The following is a 19923-nucleotide window of genomic DNA, read 5'->3' as shown; positions in this document are numbered from 1 at the left end:
GAGTTAACTTTTCACATTACACAACGGTCAGATTCATTAATTTTTTTCGTGCATTAGCAAGTCTACCAGCACTAAAATTTGGCAGTTTTTCCAGTTTTACCAGACAAATTTCTTATTGTTTATGTAGTACTATGTTACAACATTTCGTGGAGCTACAGCTCCTGGTAACTTTTTAGCAAGGTTGCTGCAATGTTCCTACCTACTACTATTCTTTCAAATCTTTTGCAGCATTATGCGCAAAAGTTTTTGAGACCAGATAGGTCTTACGTCTAATTACCAGTTCGCTTTACATTTTCTTTTTCAATTATATATATATATATATATTTGTATAGTCTGATGCGTAATATTTTTGTGCATAGTACACTCCTGCTCAGAAATGAAATAACAAAGGCAAAACACGGAATAAAACAAAAACTATTTAATGGATATGTGTGACGTTGATCCAAGAGGTTAGTGTGGCATTGCTAGATTACATAGGAAACAATAATACATACAAAAACACATATATTACGACCATCATATCGCGAAAGCCCCAATGAGTTGCAAGAATGTACAATGGAAACATCAGGCTAATAACAGCTAATGATATAATCTAGCTGAAATGCATGCCAACGGCGAGGCAAGCCGGCAATAGTGTCGTTGATTCCTTGTTGTACCAGCACCACCCGTTCTTATAGTAATGCATCTCGGAGCTCGTGGAGGGTACGTGCTACCTGCTATCCGTCGTTCCAACATTTCAAACACATACTGTATGGGATTCAGGTCAGCTGATCTAGCACACCACGGCAAATGTGGAATAATTTCACTTTCCAGATAACTCTACACCACCTTCAAGCTGTATGCGGACGGGCATATCATCCAAAAATATTGCCTAGGTACCCATTGCAGGGATAAAAGGACGCACAAGAGAGTGTAGAATTTCGTCACCGTAATGGACAGCTGTGACGGAACCAACAGAAATCATTATTATTTATTGCCATACGTTTGCCACTGCGGCTGGTCATAATGGTGCGGCCGTTCGTTTCTCTATCTCAGCCCATACAGGCAACAACAAACCCTGTACAATTAAGCCTTCTCCTCTGTAATAATCTTTTTCGACGATATTTGGCGCCCGACAGAGTGTCCTTGGCTCTCGCCATATCATTGGCCTTCACGATTCTTCCTTGATGTTAAATCGAAACTCATCCGTACAGAGTGTGTGGCCCCACTGCTTCGGTGTCCAACTGCGATATTTACAGGCCCAGTTCAACCAGATTCTGATATGCGACGGGAACAAAGGAACCCAGACCACAGATTGTCGGAAGTACAGCCCACCTTCATACAGTCGACGAGATAGAGTTTGGTGGAATATAGCACGGCCTGCAGCAGCAGAGAGATGCGACGCCAGTTGTCGTCCTGTTAATGATCTACGGCTTCTTGCACATAGCAACAGGAAACGATCGTCTGACATTGTTGTAATGCTCCAGAGTCCAAACCCGCGTCTTCCACGAGAGTTTTGACCCCTTTGATAACGATTGCACAACCTACTGATGACTATTCTTGTTGAAAATTATGCTCATACTTCTAAATTCTAGTTCTTTATGCATAAACTTCAAGGATCTAATCCTCATGCGGAACATAAGCTTCTCTATTATAATTTAAAGTAATAACTCTGCTACTTGATTTGTTTATTTCACATGACAACAGCGACTCCATTTTTAATTGTTCATTTTATGAAAATGAAGGATTTGTTTTCCCTTTGAAACAAAAGTAAGGAAATGCTAACATTACTCTTGTCTTCCGAGCTAAGCAATGCTTAACTGTAGAATAAAATAACAGTTATAAAATAATAAATTGAAGTTATTCGGCAGTGATACTTGTAAGTGGAGCTGTGCTGGCTGGCGTTAATTATGTACAAAATTAACGGCTTATTTAAGTACATGCCTCACCAGTAGCAGAATGATTAAGACCGCTAAATCCAAGTTCTATCTAGTTCAATCCAAGTTCAATTCCAGATGAACGGGGCCGTTCGGGCTGGATGTATGGTTGTTTTGATGGTTTTCCTCTTTTATAGTATAAATATGATGCAGCTTCCTTTACAAAGTTTTCTGTAAAGGCATCCCTTTTCCAAGGAAGATAACCCTCGTGTGCTTTACAGTATTCGAATAACCTACCTGCTTTGCCATATTCGAATTGCCTAAATTCTTTGCATTTGAAATAAATCATCCTAACTCTTTATCAAAATAGTATTTCTGTTTGTAACGTTTTAGTTTAAATTCTTAGAATCTATGAAAGGGACCTGTTTTAAATTGATTCTTTTAATATTTTCTATACTAAAAAATTTCCACTGTAAAGCATCAAATTTCAATTCGACTCATAGCGCCTTTTTGGTAAAATCAGTATATTGCGCTGAATAGTATCCAACATAACTTCTTAAGAAACCAACATTTACTTGGCAGCTGTTTTTTTTAATGAATATAGTTTAAATATGACAGGGAATGTAACGGCAGCAGATCAATTTCTAATACCATTTGTGTTGAGTTACATCTAATCTGTCATTAAGTACTGAAGTGGAATAATTCATAGTTTTGATACTCATGGAAATAAAACACTAAAATATGTTAATACTGTACTTGAAATTTTGCTATTCAATGCTTCCTACTACAGAACTTAAATAATCTATAATAGATGTTGAATACCATAACTTCATATCAGGGAGAAAAGAGTCCTAATTCGAAATTATTGAAACATAGTTGAATCCAGTTACAAAAAGCTATTATTTCTCACATTTGAGTACCTTCCGCTTGTACGGATTGTGCCTGGAACTAAGTGAAACTTGTTGTAAATATTTGTATGATTTATTTGTATGGTTTTGAAATATGATAAAGAAATCATCTAATGTAGATTCGTACATTTTATTTCTCTATAATGATCCAATCTGAGAATTTTCGAAGATTCTGATGAAACGACAAGTAAAAAAAAAAAAAAAAAAAGTGCTCCACGTCTAAAAACAACATGATGCCTAAAAATAACGCCTTCATTGATAGAGCGGTTAGCGACGATGGTTTCCGAATCACTGGGCTCTTGAATCACGGAGTGTATCTCCGTGGCATAGGGACACTTAAGTACTGGAGAGCCGAAAGCCCTCTCTAGAGGTTCGGTTCTAGGGGAAGAGGGGTACAGCATCTTGCAATCCATCACCGGTGCATAAAACTGAGATGAAACTGTGTAGTTAGTGTGGTAGGACCCTCTCTGTATAACCACTGGTAAAATTCTGGTGCCACTCCCACTTCTTCCTGTCTTATCCTGTTCTTCCTTTAAACTTATTACTATCAGTTGCCAATAATATTCAAATGTGCATTAAATACTTTTGCATATGAAATAGAATTCTAATTATTGACAGTAAACTGAAGAAAAATTAACAAATTCTAGTGACTATCAAACTGACATTACTTCACGTGACCAATAACACCTTGTTTCTTGGATAAAAGAACCAAAGCAAAAACAATGTTTCCATAGCGAGCCATTAATTGCTCTATTGAAGCTTGCTTTCCTTAAAGACATGTTGTTCATGTTTATGTACGCATGAGTGTATTCTAAGTTAATGAACAGCTTTTTTAATTTAAGTCTGCTCTGTTCCTTCTGATTTCAGGGCGCACCAGCGGCTGACCGGTAAAATTTCTGAACACTGGTAATTCCGACTTAGGTTCCATTCCAGCCGAACGGGCTGACTGCATGGGCGGTTTCGTGACTTTCCCCATGTGTAACGTGTATACGAACCAGTTTCCCCCAGAAAGTCCTCCACGAAGGCAACGTTTCCCTTAGGCAGATATCCCTAGTGTGCTTTGCCATAACCAACTAAACGAAACCAAACCTTTTGATTTCATATGCACACACTCTCTTTCCAGAAAAATGTGAAAATTAACAAGCGAGAAGAAGTAGTTATTATTCACATATAAAAAACTGCATGCTCAGTGTAAGAGATCGATTTTCAGTTATCTGCCCACCGTTATTCAGCTAGACTTAGTTTTTCAGATTCTGGCTGTTTATTAGTGGAATTCAAGTGAAGCGTAGAAGTTTAGAAAATGGTCTAAGTGGTAGATATCTTTTTGATAGTTCCTTTAAGACACAGCTATGACAAATGTTGTAGTGAAGTATAATTAAGCATGTTTTGGGAATTAAATTCCAGTATATTTGAAGTGAACTTTATCATTTTTATATCCGGCGTATTACTTGCATCCGTAAATTTCGATTTTATTTTTTGTATTAAAAGTGAGCGTTATACGCCGTAATATACGGTATTTTTATTTTATTTTATTATTATTATTATTTTTTTTTTTTTTTTTAGATAGCTTTTCAAATGATGCTGAAAATATTGTTAGCTTTGTCCATTGGTGTGATAATGAATTTAATTTTAACAGTTTACTGACCAATCGCCTATTAATCGGCTTTTTATCGCCAACGCCTACCGACCGATCGCCTATTAATCAGCTTTTTATCGTCAACGCCTACCGACCGATAACCTATTAATCGGCTTTTTTTCGTCAACGCCTACCGACTGATAGCCTATTAATCGCTTTTTTCTCGAGGCTACCTAAAATAGCCTGTTAATCGGGAGCCATGGAGATAAACAATTGCCATTTGCTATATCATCTGCATTTTATTAGTAGTACTGAGGTACAATTGCTCACTTGCATTAAATGCGTTGCTTCGTATACTCTCATATTTTCACACCGTTTAAAAAAAAAAAAAAAAAAAAAAAAAAAAAAATTACCGTTCATGATGAGCGAAAAAAAATGGTACTGGAGAGTTTTATTTAGACGATTTATCAGATTGTTCTGACAGTTATTCGGGAAGTGATAGCGGTGAAGAAAGTGATGGCAGCGAGAATCTGCGGCTGAGCGGCCGGTCGGACGTGCGCATGCTGTTGAACCGCTAGTGGTCGGTAAAGCGTTAATGTAACTAATTTCTTTGCGCAACTGATTGAAAGTGAAATTGCCTTTATGGAAATGAATTTTACAAATATTACTTTTAATATTTCCAGTCATACTGCATTTACATTTAAGAAAGGGAATAATAGGCATGTTGCTCAAAGTACTGGTTTTGATAACGAACTCATGTAAATCAGTTTGAATTCTTTGTATATACATAATACAATTAGTGTTGCAAGTAGTACTAATTTTAGTCTCATATTCCATAAGCTTAACGAATCTGAGAATTATTAAAAATATTTAAATCACTAGTAAGATAATGATTGTTAGTGTTAACTAGTACATAATCTCCAAATAAAGAATCTTCACAATATCATAGTGAGTACGGTTCTGGAACGTCATAATAGTTGCACAATACTGAACTTCGTTTTTTTTTTTTTTTTTTTTTTTTTTTTTTTAATTTTTATTTATTTATTATTATTTTTTATGTTTGATTATATATAAAGCAAATTACGGAACGACAGTAATCAGTGTTTTAACTGATAACACCAGGCAAGCAGAATTACCTTTGTCAGTTTATAGGTTATTAGATTGTAGAGACATTAGGTATTTTTGGAAACAGGAAAGATGAAAAATGAGCAACGCCTTCGCCGGGAATCGAATTACGGACCTCTGGAATGCGCCCGCAGCTTGCAGACCATCACACCACGAAGGTATGCCAAGAAAGCGGGAGAAATACCTTATAAGATCATTAAAAATTACTTGGAAATTTTATTAATGGAACTATTTTTCAGAGGTATTTTTATGCATTTAAACTTTATATTTAAAGTGAAAATATATATTTCTTTAATTTCATTGAAAACATTAGGATTATTAAATGCGTTTTCAATCTTGTTAATCTTTTCTGTTTGAATTAATCATCATGTTTAGTTTTGTTGCTTTTTATAACATCTTTTATTTTTATAAAACTGCAGATTGCTGTAAATGCACTGAATACATCCATTAAATTTTGTTCATTAATGAAGAAGTTTAAACTATACGGGTAGAGCGTTTCGTATTTAATATTATACAGGAATTCAAGATTGTGTTATGTATTAATTGCTACTATTTTCAAGCTTAAGTTTTGCGTACTATTTCAGTTTTGATCTGTAATTGATGTTCTTAATTTTTTTGCTTTAGTTGTTTAAAGTTGGTGTAAGTTTAAACTGTAACTTTTGTAAACTTTAAAATTAAGGTTTGGTTGCTTTAAAAGTTTTCTTAAGTTGTTTAGTTTAAATTTGAGTTTAGGGACTTAGGTTTACTTTGGTTTTGTACTTTTGTTTTGGACCTTCAAGGTTGTCTAACTTTTAACTTTAATTATTATTTTAAAGTTTTTTTTACTGCACTTTTAGTGTGTTAATTTTTTTTAACTTAAGTTAACTTAATTTTTTTACCCCTCTTTCTATTTGCTATTAAAGTTCTAGCTATTAAAGTTGTCGAATGCATATTTTCTGACTGGCGGTAAGGTAAATCAATAGTAATTGAAATTCAATCTGGGTAATGAGTATTTATACTTAAAATACTGCTGAAGAAACAATTTATATAGTGCTGACCTTTTTTTAATGAATTATATTGTTATATAATAGTTTAATTTTTAATTTCCCAAAGTCGTTTATGTTGACTTGGTTCTAAAAATTTTCACATCCCAACCGTCGGCTTGGAATTCATTCTCAGAATCCCTTATCAGAGGATTACTGCACCCCGAAATTCTTTCGCCCAAACGAAAAACCACATGTCGGATGACGTGTTGGATGTATACACCATCTGGAGTTTTACTTAAAGAGGACCTCGTTTGCTGGACAGCGCTAGCAGGAAAAGGTTCTACAGCGAATTCGTAAGGAAGGGGGGAAATAATCGTTGGATAGGAAGCTCTACATGGTCGAGTTGAACCTCGATGCGAGGCTAGATGCCTCCCTTGCTTTCGTCTGCGGAGCTTGTTGACACATCGGTGTGGCCTTGGAGGCCGAATGATTGAAATGCGCTAACTGGCTCTTCTGGCAGTCGGGAAACCCTTTCCCGTGAAGATTTCTCTGTTTGGGTTGCAGGACTTGGGTGGTTGCTGTTCACTTTCTACGCCAAATTTTCAAAAAAACGCGCCAGCTATTAAAGTGGCTGCGCAGTGTTTTCGTGAAGGGAGACGGAGAAAGGATTTTCGATGACACCTTTTTTTTTTTTTTTTTTTTCCCTCTCTGACGAAGGAGAGAGCCGGAGAAAAGTTCTTCAAAATAAACGCTTTTCTTGACGGAGCTGCAGCGACAAGACCTTCTTCTATCTTCTGCCTGGCAGACCCCCGAGAGCTGCAGTAAAAATAGGTCTAACACCGTATGCTAAGCCGAGAAGGAAACAGAAATCCGGATCCATGATCCTCTCAGAAATGGCCTATGGAGGGTAGACGTATCGAACCACCCTGATGGAATTGCTGCTTTGGGCGGAAAATCGGAGCCAGACCTCGTCGTTGTTGTTATCATTGGTTGATTTTATTTGTTTCGCTAACTTCTATCATTTCTTTTCAACAGATATGCTGCAAGCCTAGTAAAGATGCCTAAGACCTACTGCATATGTAATTTCAAGATTTTGTGTGAATAGTTCCATACTTCCCTTAAAGTTGTGGGGCCCCTCTGACCCTGTTTTTTTTTAAGGTATGTTTTATACTTTTGTGTTCTTCAGCTATGTTTATTAACCAGCCACCTCTTCATAATTGTAATGGAAATAGTGAGTATCATGACTCTATCAGAAATGTAATCCAAATACCCTTTTCACCAAAAATAAACGTTAGTTTGATTTTACTTACTTTGTTGTAATTATTGTAATTAATTCTTTTACACTGGACCTTAGTCATAGGATGGGTTTTTTTGCATCACAACGCAAATTTTCTGAAATTTAGAATAGTTTTATTGTTTATGCTTCACTATGATAATTCCTCGTATTGTTATATAATGTGATTGACACAGTAAATGGTTCAAAATGTCTTCTGCTGTTGCACATACCCATACATTTACCTACTACAAAATTTGGTATGAACATTGATTATAGAAATTACACTGATATGATGTTAAGAAGTAAATAATACATTTGAAATATATTATGTTATACTGTTCTATAACAATTGGGTGTTAGGCATGATGTTTAACATTTGAATTTTAATATTGTCAAATTCATGTATTTTAAAGTGCTTTAGTTTTACAATGGAATGAGTGTTGTTTTATTTAAAATTTTTAATCTTGCTTCTGTTTTAAAAATTTTTATTGAAAGCCTTGAGACATTAGACATAATTTTTATAGTAATAAGAAATTTGAGTAATTTTAATGAGTACTGAAAAATTATGAATTTTTTAGGGGTTATTTTTTAGAGGCTTTAGGTATTTTGAAAAGCAGGCAAGATGAAAAACATGCAATGCCTTCGCCGGGAATCGAACCATGGACCTCTCAATTACGCGCTGAGTGTGCTGACCGACTACACCACTCGCTGAAAAGGCGGGAGAAATACCTTATATACCCCCCTTTTAAAGGCCGACTGGGGTTTTTAGGGGACCCAATCGCCAAATCCTGGGTGAGGAGAATCATCATCCAACACCCTTTTAGTTCCGGCGCCACTGTAGAGACATTAGGTATTTTTTTCGAAGCAGAAAACATGAAAAATTAACAACGCCTTCGCCGGGAATCGAACCACTGGCCTCTGGAATAACGGCCCAGTGGGCAGACCACCACACCACGAAGGCATGCCAAGACGATGCGAGATATGCCTTATATACTTCCCCTTTTAAAGGGCGACTGGGGTTTTTAGGAGACCCAATCGCCAAATCTTGGGTGGGGGAATATCATCATCCACCACCCTTTTAGTTCGGGTGCTACTGTAGAGACATTAGCCCCCCCCCGGGGGTAGACTCAGGCGAACGCCTGACAAGTATTGGTTAGGATCTGTACCTAGGCAGTCTCAACCACGGGGGCATAATAACAGACTTCACAGAAGGCCTGAGGGCTCTCGGGGCAGAGTAAGGCTCGGCAGGGACCGTACTGGTACTGCTTTGTCTGCCCTTGCTCTGTGGGGTCGCAACATGGTTGATTGATCAAGGGCGGGGCGGCACTTAATTCCGATAGGCGCCTATTAGCCCGCATTAGGTCAGAAGCCGTCTCGTTCCATCAGCGTTGTAGAGACATTAGGTATTTTTTGGAAGCACACAAGATGAAAAATATGCAACGCCTTCGCCGGGAATCGAACCACGGGCCTCTCAATTACGCGCTGAGTGTGCTGACCACTACACCACGAAGGCTCGCTAAGGCGGGAGAAATACCTTATAAAAATTACTAGTTATTTAGTATCTTAAAGTCATTTTTCCAATTTTAAGATTAGCGTTGATACACTTCATACATTCTGGCACAGTTTTCATAGCCTCTTCGTGTTAGTTTTCCTTTCTTTGTGTATAGACACATCTGTGCTTTTATAATGGATTCCCCCCTTTTTGTTGTTGTTGTTGTTGCACAGCTTTTTTGATTTCTTTGGAAATCTGTAACTTGTTTTGCCTTTGTAACTATATTATTCCTTTTTTATTATATTACATCATTCAACAAAAATTGTCAAAACACTTTTTGTAAAACTTTTTTATCATATTGCGAGTACATATATTAATCGCTACGCTAAGTTAAATTCCTTCAGTACTTTGCTTTTACATCATTCGCATATTTACTGCTCTTTTTATTCATTCAGCAAATTTAACGGCTGTTTACTAGTTTTCCTAGCTATAAATTAATCTATAATTCTTTATTTACACTCATGTCCATAAATTAAGGATAATTCGGAGTCACGCGGAAATCGAACTCTAAAATAAATATATCACCTGTAAAATCACTACACGCATCTTCAAGAATCATATGCAAATTTCAGAAAGTAACCAGATGACACCGATGGTACGTCACAATGACGAGAGTGTAAGAGAGTGATATATAAAGAATACAGGCAAAAAAGCAAAATTTTTTGCAGGCGCTTTATAAGCATTTCAGTGCAATAACAGAATCGTTATGACACAAAGGACGCATTTGGATGATTTTTTACGTGGTAGAATTATCGGCCGTCTGGAATGTGGGCGTACCCAACTGGAAGTATCAGACGAACTTGGAATTGCCCAGTGTCATCTCCAGGCTTTGGCAACGATTCCAAGATGATGGTAATGTGAGTAGACGTTACAGCACAGGTCGCCCCAGAGTTACAACGTCGAATGAGGACCGGTATTTGGCAGTTACTGCCAAAAGAAACAGGCGGAGCACAGCCTAAGACCTGTCTCGTCAGCACTTTTCAGCCACTGGTACGACAATTTCAAGGCAGACCGTGTACAGACGCTTAGGGCAGATTGGTCTATATGCTCGTAGACCTGTCAGATGCGTTCCACTTACTGCAACTCCCTGTCGCCTGCGGTTAGCCTGGAGTAGAGAGCATGCATTAAAACACCGCAACAGTGGGTTTGTGTGATGTTTTCCGACAAGTCCAGGTTTAGCTTGCAGTCTGATTCTCGCCGAACTTTCATATGGAGAGCTCCAGGTACCCGCTACCACCAAGAAAACATCATTGAAGGACAGCGTTACGGTAGTGCAGGAGTGCTCGTTTGGGGTGGAATTGTTCTGGGTTCCAGAACTGACTTGCATGTTCAAATTGGAACCATGACAAGCCAAATCTATCGGGACGTCATTCTGGAACAACATGTACGTTTGTTTCGGGGCGCCATGGGCGCACAATTTGTGTTTATGGATGACAACGCCCGTCCTCACCGTGCAAACATCGTAAGCGAATGCCTTCAATCGGAGGATATCACCCGTATGGACGGGCCAGCATTTTCACCGGACTTGAATCCAGTAGAGCACGTGTGGGACATGCTTGGCCGACAAGTTGCACCCCGCCACCCTCCTCCTACATGTTTACCGGAACTTCGGAGAGCATTGCTTTTTGAATGGTGTAATATCCCCAAGGATCAGATCGATAATTTGATACTCAGCATGCCTAGGCGTTGTACGGACTGTATTGCATCGTCTGGGAGACATACAATGTATTAACAATCACACCAACCATTTAATATTGGTTTTTTGTAAATAGGTTTTTTTTTTTTTTTGGTAATTTGCTCCAGGAAGAAAAAATCGCTAATTTTTTTAATAATATCAAACATATAGCATCTTTATTTGCTCTTTACCTTTTGTTTAATAAATAAGCTTTACAAGTAAGTCAAATTTGTTTTGCTTTTAACTCTTCCTTTGCCTGATTTAGCATTATCCTTAATTTATGGACATGAGTGTATTTTGACTACATTTATTCATCTTGCTTCATTTTTCACTATTTTGTAAAGTACATAGGGAACAGAGATACATAGCTTTTAACCTTATTGGCATTATTAATCGATTATTTTTCTTTATCCTAAATTATGTAAAATTGAAGTTGCGCTCTCAGAAACGGGATTCGTAATAGTTGGTTATATGTGAAGATTAAACTGGTAATAGATATCACAGTAAATTTCCATTATTCAGAACAAAAAAAAAATTAAAAGGAACGCATATTAATTATATTTGATTTATATCACCTTTTTTGCAAGTTATCTTAATATACAGAGTTATTTAATTATTATATTCATATATGTAAGATATAAAAAATACGATGCCTTTTCTCTGCGCTAACAGGTACCCTACAATTAACTTTCCGCAATTTTATGATCTTTCCCTAGATCAGTAAGTACTTTCGAGAACATTCTGGCATTATATAACCGCTATTATAAGTACAGAGTTCGCGCCATTTTTTAGTCAAACTGCTCTCTCAGCTTGCTACTACAACACTTCGCCGCTGCTCATTTCCCTGTTTCCTTTGTTCGAATAGTTATATAGCATATGTAATTTTGGAGAATTTCATCTAAAAGAAAAATGATCTGCCATTTGATTCGAATAAAGATGAAGTAAAAGCAAAATCCTTCTGTATCGTCATTCTGCTGTATTCTACTCAGCCAAACAACTCCCGGACTCTCCTGCCAAGCTTCGTCATTCCCGTGCGTATCCGCAAAATCTTCACTTTATATAAATGTATATAATATATGTACATAGTGTGCGATGCTTAATGAAATTACAAGTTAATGTAAGCACCCTCGTACTGTGATCAAATTCCCAAGAACAAAATCAAATAAATTGACTGGCAAATAATTTACTGTTAACTGAAAAACTGAAAAATGAAAAGATCCTTAGACCACTTGCTTCAAGTCCGAATAATGTCAAGCAACTTTTGCGTATGGAGTCATCAAAACTTCCATACCCATTGCGGAGAAGGTAAACAGTCAAGAGAAAAAGAAAAAAAAATTAACTCGTAGCACGTCGTAGGTACCGTATTTGATGGCATATAAGACGCACTTTTTTTCCTAAATTTGGTCTAAAAAAGTTGTTACCTGCGTCTTATGTGTGAAGGACGCAGGTTAACTTTCAATACTGAATGCTATTTTTAGCCCGGATAAAGGTCTAGACACACATAACTTTTTCTACATCTGCCATAATTATTTTGCGCATGCGTGAAATATCTGTCGCCAAAAAGCGCCAAAGCTCGAAGCTGATGTCGAAGTTCGAACAGGTTCGATGGTCACATTACGTCTATGGAGCCTTTCCTTCTTTACATAGACTTTCTTTGACTCAGCCGACACACGTGCCGGTATCGGTGCTACTCTGTATAAACGTGTCGGTATCGGTGCTTAAAACTATTTGTTTAAAAAAAATACCCTGGAAAATATGACTACAGGAAACAAGAGATTAAGCTATACAATTCATTATAAACTATTAGTGCTAAACTACGCCAAAGTGCGTGGAAACAGAGCAGCAGCAAGGCATTTCGGTCCACCACCTACCGAAAAAATGATACGTACTTGGCGACTGCAGGAAGATCAACTGAAAGCTGCTAAAAAACAAAAACATAACCTTCGATGCCCAGCTCCATCTTGACCTGAACTTGAAAATGCCGTAAAAATGTGGGTGATAGATAAGAGGCAATCTGGGATAAGTGTTTCAACTAAAATGATAATCAATGAGGCCAAAGGATTTGCAGAAAAACATGGGAATCAGAACTTTTCAGGGTCTGAGGGCTGGTGCTACAAGTTCATGAAAAGGCAAGGCTTATCAATGCGCACAAAAACAACTATTGCACAGAAAATGCCAGCAGATTATGAAGAAAAAATACTAGCATTTCATAGGTTTGTTATAAATGCACGCAAGAAAACTTCTTTTGAGCTCGGTCAAATATGAAATATGGATGAAATTCCACTCACATTTGATGTACCATCCAACAAGACTGTGAGTATTAAAGGGTCTAAATCAATAACCATAAAAACCACAGGTCATAAAAAAAAACGATATACGGTAGTTCTAACATGTTGTGCTGATGGCACAAAACTACCGCCGTTTTTCATATTCAAAAGAAAAACTCATCCGAAAGTAAAACTTCCAACGGGTGTAATTGTTCATGTTCATCCGAAAGGCTGGATGGACGAAGCTGGAATGAAACTGTTGTTACAGAACGTATGGGCGAGGTGACTTGGTGGACTCTTAAGAAAACCATATCTTTTGGTTTTGGATCAGTTTAGCGCCCATAGAACTGAAGCCATAAAGAATAAAGCGAGAGAATTAAAAACCCAGATAGCTGTCATTCCTGGTCGACTGACTAGCCAATTGCAGCTTTTAAATGTATCGGTGACTAAGCCATTTAAGGAAAAAGTGAGAGAACGATGGAACAAGTGGATAGGAGAGCCACATCACGCCCTCACACCCTCATGTAGAATGAAGCGGCCCTCTATTTCACAAGTGTGCGAGTGGGTAAAAAGATCTTGGGAGGACGCAAAGGCTGAAGTAATTGTTAAGTCCTTTAAGAAGTGCGGAATCAGTAATACTCTTGACGGAACAGAAGACGAAGCATTATTCGAAGAAGGTGATACTAGCGATGGCGGAAACAGTAGTGATAACGATATTCTCATTTTCGATGATGATGACAGTGAAAAGAATTTTTATGGTTTTGAAAGTGATTAAAGTCTAATTTCATGATAGGCAACGTTTTCCTTGAGTCTGTGTTTTTTGTTGTTTCTGCTTTATTTTGTATTATGTTTGATTGCCTGCCGTTCATTCATTTATTCATTATTGAAATTTACATATCATGTTCAAAATAGCTTGCCGTTTGTTAATTTTCCTTAATAATATGTTTGGTAATTGCATTCAATGATTGTTTATTTAGATTTTACGAAACGTGAGAACTAAAAGAAACCACATTTTAAGTTATTGTGGTACTCGCGCGGACTATTGAAACTTTTTTCCTTGTGTGTGGCCTTCTAAATAAGGGCGCGTCTTATATGCCGTCAAATACGGTAATTAGCAGCTCGATTTTTCGTTTGGTTTTCTTAAATTATCTTTATGAATAGTTTAAGAATACCAAATCTGGAATTACACAAACACTAAAAAGTGATCTCAAACTGAAATTGCTTGCGGACCGAAAGTACGATTTAAAAACGGCTCAAAAGCCAGAACTTTTTATTATTATTATTATTTTAATTTAGAAAGCGAAAATTTTTGATCAACAAAATAAAAAATATTTTTTCTCAATTCTAGATTTGGCTTGCTAAATATTTAGCAAAAAATACACAAACAATAATAATAATAATATTACAAAAGAAGAGAATTCAAATTTATATTTATAATCTATCTGAAATCTAAAATTTGGTAGCTTGGTACCTGCAAGACCATTGAATAAGACACACACCACTTTGCAATACATAAATTATCTCCATTTATAGATTTTCTTGTGCATTATTCATGCTCGCTTTTAATGGTAATGATAATAGTGTAAATTCGGAATTCAAATAACTAAAATCTCAAATATTTTGCAACAAATATATAACTGAATTGTATTCGCTGGCCGCATGCGGCCCATGGGCTGCCAGTTTGAGACCCACTGAAGTAAAAGATTCCTCCCTCCCAAGAAGACCTATTGAATGCATCAAATACCTCTCGATGTCGAAGGATAAAGTTACTGTGATCAGTTTAGGAGTATGTTGCCACTGACGAAAATTTGCCAAAAACGTGAGCATGACTTTGGCCCATTGTGATTAAAGAGGGATTATTGCATATATGCTTTAAGAAAGAAAAAAGGTAGTTTAATGAAATTAAAGGCGGTGAGAATTTTGAAAAAAGTAATTTTGATGTGCAACAGCCTCTGAATTACAAAACTCGCTTCCAATTTCTTGAATTTTGAAAAAGGTAATTTGATGTGCAGCAGCCTCTGAATTACAAAACTTGCTTCCAGTTTTTTGAATGATTGTGCAATTGGCAAGAGAAAACCGTAAATGTTGTCAAGGAGTTTATGGTTTGGAAAATTCTATCGGAAGTGACCAACCGACCAATAACAGAATCGCCGCAAATATCGTGCAACGGGTGGCATATCCGGTTCGATGAGAACAATGTCGCATAGACACATAATGTGAACAGATGGCACCCGAAAAGGGTACCATTCGTACCCCTTTTGAAGGGTGAGAAACTTCATTTGAGAATTCATCATACAAAGGTAATAAAAATTTTAAATTCCATAGAAAAACACTAAGCAATACTCTAGAGAACTCTGTAAAAATTGAGTGGTATGAGTGCATTTTACTTTGTTGTTTAAATTACGAGTAATTAGATTTTTAATCTATATGTACGTACTTCGTTTATAAATGAAAACTCAGAACAATTTCAAAAATATAGTATGCTGAAATTCTGGAACATTTGAATATGATTTACTCCTATTATGATCAACCGCTTTATATTATAATCAAGAATATTTAGAATGAATTCGATCATACACTTGTTTCCAAAACCTAAGCGAGAAATTAAAAAATCAAGATTTAAAAATCAGGGCTAAGAGTAGTTTGAAATTCTTGAAATTTGGATATGTCACAAACAAAAGCAAACTGCATCTAGTTGCACTGTGCAAAAGAATGTGTCATCGCTTTGCGTAAATACGATACAGCTTAAAATCAGCTATTTAGGAGGGAATCACTATTCAATGAACTGAGGTATATTAAATAATTTAGAAATAGCCAAAGGGTAAAAATGAGTTCAAAGTGGTATTTGCAAGCAGAATTGGATTATCGAGATATAGGCCGATTAGAAGCAGGTCAACGTCTGACGTTGAAAGATGGCTAACTATATAACGCTTAGTGGTAAGCCGGTTGTGGTATCAATTTCTAATTTATGATTTCGTTTCTCGAAGACCTACTGAAGGTAGGCCAAAAGTTAAGACTTGTGCAGACGACCAGTATTTGCAACTTAGTGCCCGCTGAGATTCACGCTTATTTCTGCAACAGGAAAAACAGTATCAGCCACAACAGTAAGTAGAAAGCTGCTTGAAAGAGGTTTGCATGCTAGGCGACCAGCACTGTGTTTCACTTACCTCTCGTCACCGGACGGAGCGTTTGTAAATTGTAGTCATGTAAACTAATCTTCACTGATGACTCTCGCTTTGCTTTATAAAGTGTGTAAGGTATTTCTCCCGCCTTCTTGGCATGCCTTCGTGGTGTAGTGGTCTGCAAGCTGGGCGCGTATTCCAGAGGTCCGCGGTTCGATTCCCGGCGAGGGCGTTGCTAATTTTTCATCTTGCATGCTTCCAAAAAGTTCCTAATGTCTCTACACTGGCGCCCGAACTAAAAGGGTGGTGAATGATGATTCTCCACACCCAGGATTTGGTGATTGGGTCCCCTAAAAACCCCAGTAACCCTTTAAAAGGGGGAGTATGTAAGGTATTTCTCCCGCCTTCTTGGCATTCCTTCGTGGTGTGGTGGTCTGCATGCTGGGCACGTATTCCAGAGGTCCACAGTTCGATTCCCGGCGAAGGCGTTACTAATTTTTCATCTTCCCTGCTTCCAAAAATACTTAATGTCTCTACAAGTGATTCTAAGTGTTCACATATAGAGAAAAGCAAACATTCATTATCTTCCGTCTAACATATGGGAAAGGGATACTTATACAGGAGATGATTAGATATCCTATTTTTCAACCGCATGCTGCCGCAATTGGTGATACCTTCATATTACAAGCACAGAATACCAGCCCTCACTCTGCTCGTCTCGTTCCCCACTTTCTTGGAGAAGAAACTGTAGTCCAAATGGAATGGACAGCACGCTCTTCCGACCTTAATCCCATTCAGCATGTGTGGGGCCCACTCAGGTGGCGTTCTGTTGGCCCCAAACTCCTTTCGCAAACACTAAATCAGCTTAGAACTGCTTTCGGTGATCAATCTTTTATTTCTCTTTTATTTCTATTGTGTATATATACAGTACAAGTTTACTATATCTGTACCCTTTTACATACTTCAAACATAATAGCATAACTCTTAGAATAATAATTAAGCGAGACTAAAGATCTGACACTTATAATGCATCTATTACCTAACATATCAACATAGCTAAATAGATGACATGTTACTGTGGAAAAAATATTTTTAGGAAACATTATTTTTCTTATCAATTAATTCTTGACAATGTGCTTTATCAATATTTCCTTTTCTTTTCTGTTAATATTCTTCAAACGTTTGCATCGCTGAACCTAAATTTTTACATTTCTCAAGAATACTTCCGGAAATATCTCATCTACTGCACAGGTAAGACAATTCCTCTATTCAGCGTGTGGATTTAGAGACAGTTGCAGTTTTTGATTGCCAGGCTTTATTTATATTTCTTGCAGCATTAAATTCCATGAAGATGAAACATACATAAAAATCTAAATTGATTTGCTTCAAAATTATATTATTTTCATCCAAGTGCAATGAGTTATCATTTGATGCCAACTTTTTTGTGAATGAACAATGTATTTTGGTTATTTGTAGACTCAATTCTTAAATTCTCAATTTCATTTTTTCTTGATTTTTAAATCTCAGTTTTACTTGATGCCTTTAGCATATCCGTGCTACGTACTTTGAAAAAGAAGAACACTCTTATAAGAAATAAAAATAATATCTTTAATTTATGGTGGCTAGTAGGCGATAACATAGGCACATTCATCTATCTACACTTCTGGCCACCCAAATTGCAACACCAAGAAAGACAAGAGATATTACATTCAAATGATTAAATTTATAGACTTCTGTGAAGTGTGGTTCTTTCCAGAATCAGTAGCCAGAGTAGCAGCCCATTGTTGGAGATCACCGCTGCCACACGCCTCGGCATTGATTCAAAAAGATTTTAGATGTGTTCTTGGGGTGCAGCAGACCAAGCAGCTTCCAAAGCTTGCCAAAGTTGATCTAATGTGGCAGCTTAGGATGTAATCTGGGTCAATCGTTTAGCAACCATGGACCACATGTCTTCTATCGGCGAAAGATCCGGAGAGCGAGCCGGCCAGGAAAGCAATTCAATCTGGCGATTGACGAAGAACCTTTGGACAATGCGTGCCACGTGTGGTCGCGCATTATCCTGTTGAAATATGGCTGTGGGCAAGCACTGAAGGTAAGGAAGAACAACCGGCTCCAACACCTTGGAGATGTAGCGCTGGCTGTTTAAAGTACCGGCAATGCGTATTAGAGGAGTGCGAGAGTGATATCCAATACCGCCCCATACCATAATACCCGGTGCAGGACCAGTGTGGCGGTGCATAAGGCTACTATTCAGCATCCTCTCTCCACGGTGTCTCCAGACTCGAATCCGATCATCGTGATGTTGCAGACAGAAGCGTGACTCGTCAGTAAAGATAATTTCATTCCATTCTGCCGTCCATATCCTTCTTTCATCGCACCATTAGCGAAGGAGACGTCTGTAGTTCTGCATCAAGGGTAGACGAAGCAATGGACGTCTTGCGGACAGTCCACTCTGCTGTAAACGGCGTCGAATGGTATGCGCAGACACTGGATGGTGCATTACAGACTGAATGTGTTGTGCTGTGGTTCGTGATGTGACTGCGCGATCCGTCACTGCCCTGCGCACAATGTTCCTGTCATCAAGTGAAGTGGTGCACTGAGGTGGATGCGATAGAACACTTTTGTCCGTCGTACCCTCCTGCATCCAACGGTCACATATATATGTTACCGTGAAAGACCGAAATTGGAGAATGTCGACTTTCACCGGAGAATGTCAACATTCACCAAATACGTCGGTGAAAGATCGAATATTGCATTACGTTCTTGTACATTCGGACTCTCACCGGTGTATGTCGACAGTCACAGATATGTTCTGGTGTAGGTCCAAAAGAGTGGTCATAAAGTATCATAATAGTTTAAATTGTTGCAATAAATAAGATTTGAATCACATAATTTAGTAAGTTTTTTATTACTATTATTTTATTTTCTCATTTAGAACGTACTGTATAATTAAGTTTTTAATTAATAAGTAAGTTTTTAACTTCTATTATTTTCCTTTCTCAATTTGAATGTACCGTGGGTTTTAAGTTCTTATATTCTTAAGTTCTTATTTTAACTCTTAAGTGCGTTTTTTCGCGACTGAATTACGGAGAAGAAAATATAATATTCTTATATGTTGAACATTCACCATTAGTACATGGTGAATGTCGACATTTACCGGTGTAAGTCAGAAATAAGAGTATTTGGAAAATATTTCGGACATACACCAAGCGACTAGGTGATTTTTGACATTCACCGGTGAAAGTCGACATTCTCCGGATTTCGGTGTTGCACCGTAATATACACATTACAATTGTTTGGTTTCGTCCAACACGACTACCGGTTTCCATGAAAGATAATCCACACTCTCGGTAGGCCACCATCCTTCCTCTGTCGAACTCGGATACTCGATCAAACGATGATCGCTGTTTACCAAGAGGGATAATTGATCGTTTTTTTGAAAAAAAAAAAAAAAAAGAAAAGAAAAGAAAAGAAAAGAAAAAAAAACCCCACAAGATAAACACAACTGCTGAACTTGAAATCGTCAAAAACTCCAAGCCTTAAATAGCGCTTTAAAGTGGCGACACAGGCGCGCGTGATGTGCGTCTGCGCTAAAATTCTA

This window comes from Stegodyphus dumicola, chromosome X2 (assembly GCF_044657685.1).
Source record: "Stegodyphus dumicola isolate Sdum_Otavi_A_Nest chromosome X2, ASM4465768v1".
Classification (NCBI taxonomy): Eukaryota; Metazoa; Arthropoda; class Arachnida; order Araneae; family Eresidae; genus Stegodyphus; species Stegodyphus dumicola.
Note: the sequence above shows the minus strand (reverse complement) of the source record.